Source organism: Gavialis gangeticus, unplaced genomic scaffold, assembly GCF_001723915.1.
Source record: "Gavialis gangeticus isolate Ggan-Ray unplaced genomic scaffold, GavGan_comp1, whole genome shotgun sequence".
In the NCBI taxonomy this organism is placed as follows: Eukaryota; Metazoa; Chordata; order Crocodylia; family Gavialidae; genus Gavialis; species Gavialis gangeticus.
In genome coordinates, this window is record NW_017729032.1 from 62,903,658 (window position 1) to 62,914,784 (window position 11,127).

At 44.7% G+C, this 11,127-nt stretch overlaps 1 long non-coding RNA gene across 1 annotated transcript in view; it reads right to left on the minus strand.

The window, feature by feature from the left end:
- The window catches only part of LOC109303480, a 20,039-nt gene that overhangs the window by 895 nt on the left and 8,017 nt on the right, over window positions 1–11,127 (minus strand). The window contains exon 2 of the long non-coding RNA XR_002099134.1: window positions 6,099–6,101. This is a non-coding gene — a long non-coding RNA (uncharacterized LOC109303480). The remainder of the gene's footprint in view (window positions 1–6,098; window positions 6,102–11,127) is intronic.

Below are 11,127 nucleotides of genomic sequence, written 5' to 3' on the forward strand. Positions count from 1 at the left end.
CCTTTTTTGAAAATGGGGACCACGTTGGCCCTTTTCCAGTCCTCCGGCACCTCGCCAGAGCACCATGAGTGCTCATAAAGCTGTGCCGGGGTCCCACAATGACCTCTGCTAATTCCCTCAGCACTCTGGGGTGGAGATTGTCAACACCTGCTGATTTGAACACGTCTAGTCCCACCAGAAGTTCCCTGACTAGGTCCTCACTGACCCTGGGCCTGGCAGTGCCTCCCCTGGGTCCATCAGGATCCCAGTGGGGGGGAAGCCCCAGTCCCTGCTCAAAAAGATGGAGGCAAAGAAATTGTTAAAGAGGTTAGCTTTGTTGTCTGGTGTGACCACTAGATTTCCTAGCGTATCCTGCAGAGGCCCTACATTACCCGGTACCTTCTTTTTACCCCCTAGGTATTACAAAAGGTTAGTCAGACATGACCTACCCACGTTAATAGCTTGTCACATATGGGCTCCTTGATAAATTTTTCGAGGATTTTTCCTGGGATTCAGGTCAGGCTGATCAGCTTATAGTTCCCTGGGTCCTCCCTCCTCCCCTTCTTGAAGATGGGCACAACATTGGCCTTCTTCCAGTCTTCTGGGACCTCTCCTGAGCACAGTGGTGTCCCATGGGAGAGGGTCCCCTGAAGAGAACTAGACCCAAAATCATCGTAGAAGAGATTTGAGGAAATAAACTTTGAGATTTTGGCACTTGGGCCTTATATTTATTGTACAAATTTGAAAATGCTACTGGCAAATTAGCTTTATAATCATCACTGAAGGGTCATCGATCTCACATGTGCATGTCCCCGTTGTTCAGGAGAAAATTTCCAAAGATTCTCAGCACTGAAATCATAATAGCAGTGCAGGTAAACTTCTACCTGCTAACTTAAGCAAATCATAGGGAGGCACAAGGAACACCTACTGAAGTTGTTCAGAGTTTCTCTCCCTATTACAAAGAACTGTGAGCATCAGAGCAAAGTGGAACCCAGAACAGGAATTACTGGGCAACAGCCCTGGCTCCTGCCTCTTTCAAAATTATCAGTTTTAGGCGACTGAAAAGCAAAGCAAGAGAGTGGGTGTGTCTACATGAGATGCTGACTGTGCAGTAGCCAAAAAATACTGCGCAGCAGCGTATCAGAGCACAGACAGAGCTAATATGCTACTACACATTATTATTAGGCTACTGCACAGTAGCATCATCTAAAAGACATTCCCTGGCACTACTGTGAAGTAACTCCAATTACTGCACATTTATTTTGCACTTGCTAATACAAATACTAAATAAATGTGCAGTAACAACTGTACAATAGTGTCTCACGTAGACATGCCCACTGAAAACCAAAGCAAGAGTGAAAATTCAGTTATAGTAGAATATGTTTGTTTGCCTACAGATTTGATCCCTGACCACTGCTTGTGGGCCAGAATTAGCTCTATCATATTAGTTAAAATCCAGAAGAACTCTACAGACCTAATGGATAACATCATCTTTACACCTGTGTCCATAAATGCTGACTCTAACTCTACATGAAGTAGATACGTATGTAGGCTTTCAGTATTAAATAATAAACATAACTGTTCTAAAATTTAAAAAAGAGATAACTAACTTTGACTTCATGTTTTAGATAAGATGGTTAATGGATGAAGAGGAGTTAGCAGAGGAGTTAAAGGCAGGGTCCTCTGCATTGCTTTATGCTTAAGAATTGTCAGTGAGTATCTGTGGCTGAGAACAGGCACAACTTCTTCATGAATGCATGTCTAAGCCAAACCAAATAAATATTTTTGATAGGAACATAGGAATACAAATATATAGTCCTCCAATAGGAGCAGAAGAAACCACCTCAGTCAATCACTGTCACCAGCAACCATGCAATAGATGTTGTGTCCATTATGGCCCTTCCTGCTCAGGACAGCTACAAAGCACGCTGCATGCTGAACTAGGATATTTCAAAAAGTTTTTATAATTTGTAAACACTTCTGGAAAAATCAATACACAGCCATGACAGCTCACTGTTATATGTACTGTATTACACTCTTTCATGTGTCTTTAGATTTACTAATGAGTCTATCTGGCAGGCTTTTACCTTTCCATTAATATATGATCCTCCAAGGAAGACAGGGAGATACCTCCCCTTCTCCCGAATAGTAGGGGCAGGGTGCAGGAGGCAGAAACCACAAAGCAGATTCAAAGCCAGGAAGTAACCCTCTGTAGAGAAAGATACAGAGCTGATACTAGATGTAAAAGGGCTGCAACTAGCAGATGCCTGACCCAGTCAGGTCTATACAGGACCTTAGAGAAAGCAGCAGAGACTGTGCAGGGAGCCAATGCAGACCAGTCCCACTGACACATACCACCGATCTATCCAGTCCAAGAAACCTGCAAGGTCCTATTTGTCCCTAGTAGAGATTGAACCAGAAAGGGCAGCCCAGGCACTTGGCTCAAGGAGCCTTCACCCTCTAATGCAGGGGTTGCCAACCTATGGTCTACAGGCCAGATCCAGGCCATGAATAGGTCCAATCCAGTCCAAGAAAGTCTGATCTAGCATGGGGGATCAGTTGTCACACGGGAATCAGCGTCTGGCTCAGGTGATCTGCACAACCCATCCCCCCACAGTGTTCCCCTCCACTTTGGAGCCTGCTGCTCTGCAGCATCTGCACATCCCTCCCTGAAAAGGAGTCAGGTATCTGCAGCAAAGGTGAGTGCAGGCAACTAACCACTCTAAGGGGTGGAGATTTCTAGCCTGCAGCCATAGCCAGGCAGAAGTACAGCAGCACAGCTCTGTGCCTGGACCATCAGTGACAATGGGGCAGTGATGGATGCAACCACACCAACCATAGTAGCAATCTATTTTTGTACCCTCTCACCAAGGCAGTGACTGCAGTCATCTTCCCCCACCCCCACCCCAGTTATGCTACTGTGGCCAGGTCACAAGCATCTGGCTGTGCCAGCCAAAGGCTGTCAAACCCTGCTCTGATGCACTGCTGTTTCTAAAACCCCAAATAGATTATTGCTACTTACGGTGGAAACCAAGATACAAAACCTAGGACTTCTGAACTCCTCACCATTTTTCTACCCACTTGAGATAAATACCTCTTTTCTTAGCCACATGTCTGATATACCACCTGCATCTACCTGGGCTAGTGATCCTTGGACCTAGCCAGTGAAACATCATTGATGTTTGCTTCCAAGTCACAGTGTACCTGGCACACTATATAAACTTTAAAGGCATGTTGTCTTACAGCACTAGCAGCTACAAAAGTCAAGCTGAAAGCTGTCTAAGGAAAGAGTTCTGTTCATTGTTTCCTCAGACTTTATTTTAAATTGCTGTGCATTTTAGCTGGGCAGGGTGGGTTTTGTTTGCTTATTTGGATTTGGTGAATCGTTTGCTCACTGCATAATTAAGTTTTGGTCATCCTCAAACCATTCATGAATTCAAGTTGACTTTACTGTGCGTCTATTTTGGGGAGAAAATCTTTCAGGACTATATTCACAAAACTGCTAGAGCCAGAAGGAGATGATATCTTTCTGCTTTCTTCAAAGCTCAGCATTAGCTAAGTCAGTCCACCAGGATGTGGGAGACCCGGTTTTAACTCTCCTCTGCCTGAGGGAAATATGACTCCATTTCTCCTGCCTTACAGAACAGTGACCTAACCAGGTAAAGCTGGGGTCCTCCTCTACCCCACCCAGGGTAACCTTCTGCATGCCAGAGCACCTGTGGCATGGACATCCCTCAAAGACAAGTAGCAGTGGCACAAGGTATGCCACTGCTACTGGTCCCTGGGAAACAAACATCCCTGCTCGCCTGGACATGCCCCATGAGGATGGCCATGTTAACTGTTGCTCCTGCACTCTCTTCAAGCACAGAACTTCAGTGGTAGTTCTGAATGTTAGTTATACCCATAGAAATCATACCTGCAGCCTGAGAGTGTATTAATTCAAAATAACAGCAATGATCTAACAGAGGTGCCTGTTCAAAAAACAAAACCATCAACAATAGAAAATGTCAATATTTAGAAGCTAAAAACCTATGGAAAAATATATTGTATTACCATCTCAAATTCCCAATATTTAATTTTCAGTAGCTAGTTTAAAAAATCCATATCAGGACTACATGCCATACACATTCACATAGTGCTGCATACATGTTTATCTCATTTTCTGAGTGCCTCTTATCCCAATGGCATACCCTTCACTCATTCAGAAATCCCACTGAAATTAGAGGGTTTTGGAGTGTGCAAGGAATTCATTATTCAAAGTTAAATATATATCTATATTATCAAGTTACTCACATTTTAATCTACATTACTACTTTCTCTTGTATCCAGACAAACTTTCATGCTACTGTAACTATTAAGTTAATTTTAGTTCAAAAGAATACGGGCAGTATTGCAAAACATTTTTCCTTGCATTTTTGTGGTTTTCACCCTTTCAACCAATTTTCTGCTACAGAATTAATTTACAAACAATGCATGTTGTCCTCCAAATAACTGCATATGAAAGATACCCTGCGCAAGGAGGCCCTGTGTGCCATTAGGGGCCACCCACCCTGCCCCCTGGAGACATGTACTTCTAAAACTGTGTTTATGTTTCCATTTTTAGACAATATTTGAAGCCGAACATTTTCTGTAAAGCCCTTGGCATAACCTTTCATTACTCTATGGTATACTGCTCAGCAGAAGTAACAAGGAAAGAAGAGAAAAATATATAAGCATGTTCTTTTGTACTGTTTATATTTATGTCATGAAACATCTGGTTTTAGCTTCTTCTGAAACATTCTTGCGAAGTGTTAGAATACATGAAATTATTTTGATAAGAGGAATTTGGCATAATATCTTATCTTGATACACAGTACAATTTTTGGTAGTGCCTGAGGATTAAATGCCAACGTTTTCTCAATAGAAGAGAAACAATCCATTTCTTTATTGTTTTAAAAATATTTTTACAGTTCATTCATGTTTCCAACAGTGGCCTTGGTGTAGTCTAGTGGCGTGCACCTAGGAGTAGGACTGAAGACCTGAGTTTAAATTACAGGTATGACACAGCTGTAAAGTGTCAATGTCCTATGCTGTTTGAAACACTGTGACATCTGAATCTACTCTGAAGTAGGATTAGTGACAGTGGTTAAAAATGCTACCAGCTGATCTACAGTATCACTACAACTGCAATCAAATGTGGGGGGAATGCAAATTTCACTACACATAGCAGAAACCTATATAGTGATATGTGCCTGTGTACTTTACCTTCTGAAATTATCTAGATGAACAACTCTAACACAAATTGACCAATCTTTCCCCACAACTCTGACAAAGTACCTTGTTTAGACCCCCTGAACATCGGTTTTCAGAGCTCTTGCTTGCCTGTCATAGGCAATTGCTCAGATCTAAATATAATCCTGGTTATGTTGTGCATATTCAGCTACAGTTATGTTCTATAAAGGTAACTTTGTGTATTCTTTCCCTGTATACCCTCATTACTACACGTTTGGACCTGTAGAGCTATCTATTTTGCCTGTTTTCATTGTTTGTGGGCTTGGGTTTACTGGTTAAGGTTAACGCATGTGATTACAGGGTAGCCCTTAGTTTTAGTACAAAGAGTATGTGAGGAGGAGAAGAAACTTTGGACAGAAGTTATTCCAAGAATAGCTTTGTCACTCATCTACTCCTCAAGAAAAAAAGGCTGGTAAACACAAATTCCCATAGCAAGTTCAGGTAGAAATCTGATATTCACTGTAGCTAAAAGTGCTTAAAATCCCTGAGCTTGCTGTCGAACTAGGACAGGGTCTAAAAAAGTGGGGTTTGCATAGGAAACGTGAAAAGGAACAATGAATGAACAGCAGAGACCCCTGGTAGTGTGGAGGAGTAGTGGTGACCCCTGGCGGTGGTGACCCCCAGAGGCAACAGCCAAAGCAACAATCATTAGCGGCACTCAGCATCAGAGTGGTAGCAACTGTGGTTCTTGTTACTTTGGCTTGTATACCACAGAGGACTCTAACAATATCTTCAACAGCGCTCCTTAACTTCTACATGTGTTCCTATTCCCCCTGCCTTAAAATAGGATATGAAAAACTGGGTTTCTTTGATTCAGCATTCTCTCTCTCCCCATCTTCTAAGTCTACCTTCTAACCTTTTTGGTGACGAGATAATCTCTTGCTGTTTTCAGGTTCAGCCTCTATTGGAACAAGCCTCCAGTTTCACTACTGCAGTACAAACAGTAATATTCTTACTATGCAGCTGCTGAACAGGCAAAAATACAAGGTTAGATTGGTCAAAATGCCATCACAATTTTCTCCATAGAAATTGGCCTCACGTAATAAATCTCTCTGATTTTTTGACAGTGGCTGGCGTATATAAATCTTTGCACGTCCATCTCATTTGCTGAGCACACAGTGAGGACAGGAGTATTATGTGGAATTATTTCTGTGCTAGTGGTAAAACTCACACTGACTTGAAGAGAACTTGGCATGCTTCCTTTTCCATTCATCCAAAAGCTCCACAGATTATTCACTTTTTTTTCTAACAGATTCTTATTCCCATGGAAAGTTCTGCAGCATAGTAGAACTAAGCGGCTCTGCTCACCCTTACAAAATAGTCAGATCTAGGATTTAGGAAAGGGCAGTGAAGATGGTGTGGTGCATCATCACATATAACACAAACACATATTTTCCTCCAGTTAAAGAGAAACTAAAATCTTTACAAACACAGTGGGGAGCTAGCATTATATCATTCAGTTTAAGATCAAAGCAAAAGCAGCTATTGGAATGTGCATTTATCTGCTAGAGTATATATAAAGTTTAAAAAAGACAACAAACTAGGCAAAATAGTCATAGGGTCCTGTAACATTACTGCTGTAGTTAAAAGTACATTGCTTATTGAAATCCATAAAACAAAATGTAGCCTTCCTGTTTTGAGAGTACCTCCAACACTGTCAGTCATTTCTATACATGAGTTAATATTATCACACCTGATCTAAAGTTATTAACTAGAGCTAAGTCCACAACTAGAGATGTGAAATAGAAGAGACACATTACCAAATCTCAGGAAAAAGGATAATTTGAATAGTGAAATATTAAAACCATTAAACAGGATAGATGAACATTAACAACTGTGGAGTGCAGAGAAATTAACAGGAATCAAGAGACGATAATGAGCTATGATGTCAATGAACTCCATCAGCACTGCCTCAATAGAAATGCTGATGCCCCTCCCAGGCAGTTTGGGTGGAGCAAGAATCAAAGGGAAACTCCCTTTCCTCCACCCTCCTCTCCAGATCCACCCGTGCTTGCAAACATATGAAGCTGTGTACACACTTCTCTGCACCAGGAGAAATTAAGATGGAAGTAGGAGCCAGGAGTATTTACTGTACTGCCATCCTGGGGTGTTCTACCTGCAGAAATACTTTGTCATTACCTGCCAGGGCTTTGCAGCAGATCAGTTAGCAGATACTGCCTTAACAGGCTTGGATTACAGTAACCAGTGCCAATCATCTCTGAGGGTATGCTATGTGGCCCTCAGCAGAGAAGGGATAAACACCATGCAAAGTCACATCGCTTCTTTTGATGGAGCTGCTGCCTTACAGGCCACATGTGGTGTTGGTAGCTAGAGGGAGGGCTGGCAAAACATGGCCCACAGGCCAGATCTGGCCCACCAACTGACTTTATCCAGCCCGTGGAGGGGACCCATCAATTGACTGGATCTAGCCTGCAGCTGCAGCTGTCCCTGTGGCGTTCCACCTAGGGCCAAGCCCGGCCTGGGGCAGCCAGCACTGTGCTGCTGCCAGTGTCTGCCAGCCCTGGCCACAGCAAGCGCGCACAGCTTCTGGTGGGAATGCTCCCAGTGTGGTTGCAGCCCTGTGGGTGCTGCTCAGCTCCCTTGACCTCCAGTAGCAGCTTCTCCTCCTACCTTGGTTGCACTGCTCTGGGCCAGGGAGGCAGCTGCAGATGGGAGGCTCCTGTCTCAGCATGCCAGGCTCTGGCTCCAACTCCCAGCCACCTTCCACCCACACTGCCCACTCGGTGCAATGAGCAGCCACCTGTGGGTGGGCAGAGCATGTGGAAGGCAACTGGGAACTGGAGCTGAAGCCAGAGCCCCACATGCTGAGGCTAGAGCTGCCTGGCTGAAGCTCCCCCCCCTGCCAAGAGCAGTGCAGCAGGGGTAGGAGCAAGAGGAGGAACCACTACTAGAGATGAGAGGAGCTGCCACACCAGGAGCAGCCCAGCCAGTAAATTGCATGCTGGCCAGGGCAGGGCCAGCAAGTAAATTGCAGTACAGGCTGCCTTCGGTGGGAGTAGCCCCATGCAGAGCACTGCAGACTGCACTACCCAGATGAGCTCTGCTGCACACAACCCCACACCCTCCTGCCTCCCCTCATTCCCTGCCTCCCCTCATTCTCAGCTCCCAAGACCTAGCACCCAGGCAGGCCCCCCTCCCCACACACATACACACATGTGCACATGCCCCACAACCCCCGCACACACAGCCCCCACAGGCAGGGGTGTGCAGGGAGTGGATTGCCCATCCTGCTCCCAAACATCACTCCCCACCTACCCACCTGCCTATGGCCCCATCCCATGTAGGGAGTTTTGATGAGTTGTTGCACAAAGAGTGGGGAGGATGGGTGCAGTGCTGACCCAGCCTGCCACAGCTCATCAAAACTCGCTATGTGGCCCTGGTCCCAAATAATTGCCAACCCCTGAACTAAAGGAATTCAGGCCTTGGATTTTCTCGACAATAGCAAACTCCTTCATTTCTACCTCTCCCAAAATAGATCACTATACAATATGCTGAAAGTACACTGGCTTGTTCCCTGAGAAAGGTACTCCAAAAATGGATCAAAATTTGAGAATTATAAACTGCATTCAACTGCCCCAATCAAATCCTTCTGAATTTTCAGAGACAATTCTTTTCTCCATGTCACAGACCAAGGGACTGAGATGCATGTGTGTGGTATATGGAATATATGTTTAAGGGGCCAGCAGTGGGATGACTCAGTCTCTCCCCCTGATGCCCTGTGGGTATGGTTTGTGGTGGTGGGTAGTTGTAGTTCTCCCTGCAAGCTGTGAGCGTATGAGTTGATTAATCCTGTTCCTAATAAAGATAAAGCTGTTTACCACCTCACCGGTCTCTGCTGAATGGTGACTCAAGGACAGAACCCCAAAAGCATGGAGGTCTGAGTGAGTACCCCATCCCTATGCAACCCTAGGCAAGTTGAAGCCTGCCCTCAAAATGCTGGAAGCTGTGGGAGTCATTACAAAGGTAACTCAACCCACGCCCTGGGTCAATAGCCTTGTGATCACACAAAAGAAGGATGGTTCACTATGACTTTGTCTAGATCCACGAGACCTCAACAAGGCAGTGCTGAGGCAGCACCTTTCAATTCCCACTGTAGAAGATGTGCGGAAGAGCTTGTCAGGTAAGAAGCTGTTCACCATTCTTGATGAAAAGGATGGCTACTGGCAAGTCAAATTGGACAAGGAATCAGCAGAGTTGTGTACCTTTAACACCCCATGGAGCAGTACCACTTCAGTTGCCTTCCCTTTGGTGTTAAGTTAGCTAGCGAAGTATTCCAACAGAAGAATTATGAGTGCTTTGGTGACATTCCAGGAATCCACATAATCACGGATGACATGCTCATTGCAGTGGCTACCAAAGAGGACCATGACACTATCCTGAAATAAGTCCTGGAGAGAGCACGTCTGAAAGGAGTAAAGTTTAATAAGGACAAAATAGTTTTTTGTCGACAGTGTTTGGTATATGGGCCATATCTTCTCAAAAGATGACAAAGTGGAAGCCATCAACAGGATGCCCGCTCCAGCAGACAAAAAGGCCTTCAGAGACTCCTCAGAATCATTCAGTACTCGGCACAATACATTCCACATGAGTCAAGCCTGACAGCCCCACTGAGAGTGCTTCTCAGGAATGACATTATTTGGCAATGGGGACCTGAGCATCAGGCAGCCCTGGATACGCTCAAGCAAACCATCACAACAGCACCTATGCTCAGGTACTTCAACCCAGCAGAGTAGCTGGAAATCCAAGCTGATGCATCCAAAGACAACTTAGGGGCATGTCTGTTTCAGCAGAATCAACCAATTGCATAAGCTTCGAGGGCTCTAACACAATCTGAGAGAAATTATGTTCAGATTGAAAAAGAACTCGCAATTGTCTTCGCCATGACAAAGTTCCACCAATATGTGTATAGCACCCAAGTACGGGTCCAGTCGGACCACAAACCCCTGGAAGCAATTTTTGCAAAGCCCATAGGAAGGGCTCTGGCACGGCTACAGAGTATGCTGTTACAGCTCCAAAAATATGACATCCAGATTCACTATACCAAAGGCAAAGACATGTTAGTGGCTGACACACTTTCTAGAGCCACAGTGCTCACTCCTCCTCCTGAACCTGATCTTTTCCACTCAGAAAAGGTGATTCACAGTCTGATGGAAACAGAGCCACTCAGTGACCAGTTACTCCAGCAGTTACAGGAGCACACGAAGTCTGACAAGGAACTACAAGCCCTGAGAGTACAGCATCTTAATGGATGGGCAAGCAGGCAAAAAGTTAAACCCGAACTAAAGCTCTACTGGCCTCTCAGAAACCAAATCCAGATTCAGGATGATTTGCCTGGGCTGAAAATAATCATTCCAAGTGGTGTGAGGACCAACATGTTGACATTGCTTCACTCGCCCCATCGAGGCATACAAAGGTCAAAAGTGTGAGCTTGACAAATCATGTATTGGCCTAAAATGAATGCCCACATCGAGCAATGGATTGCAAATTGTGCACCTTGTCAAGAGCTCCAACCCAGTAATAAAAAAGAGCCCATGATCTCACATGAGATCCCAGACCTGCCTTGGCTAAAACTGGCAGTGGACATTTTTGACCTACGGGGACAGTCTTATTTGATTATAGTCAACTATTACCCTGAAGTTTTGCACCTGCCAGACAAAACAGCTGGCATGGTAGTAGCCAAAATGAAGTCTGTTGTTTGCTCATCATGGCATACCTAAACAGATTGTCTCTAATCATGTGCCATTTCCAAGCCACACGATGAAACAATTTGTGACTGCCTGGGGCATAACCATCACGCATTCTAGCCCAGGTTCCCCACAATCTAACGGTCAGGTTGAATGCACAGTTCAGACCAAT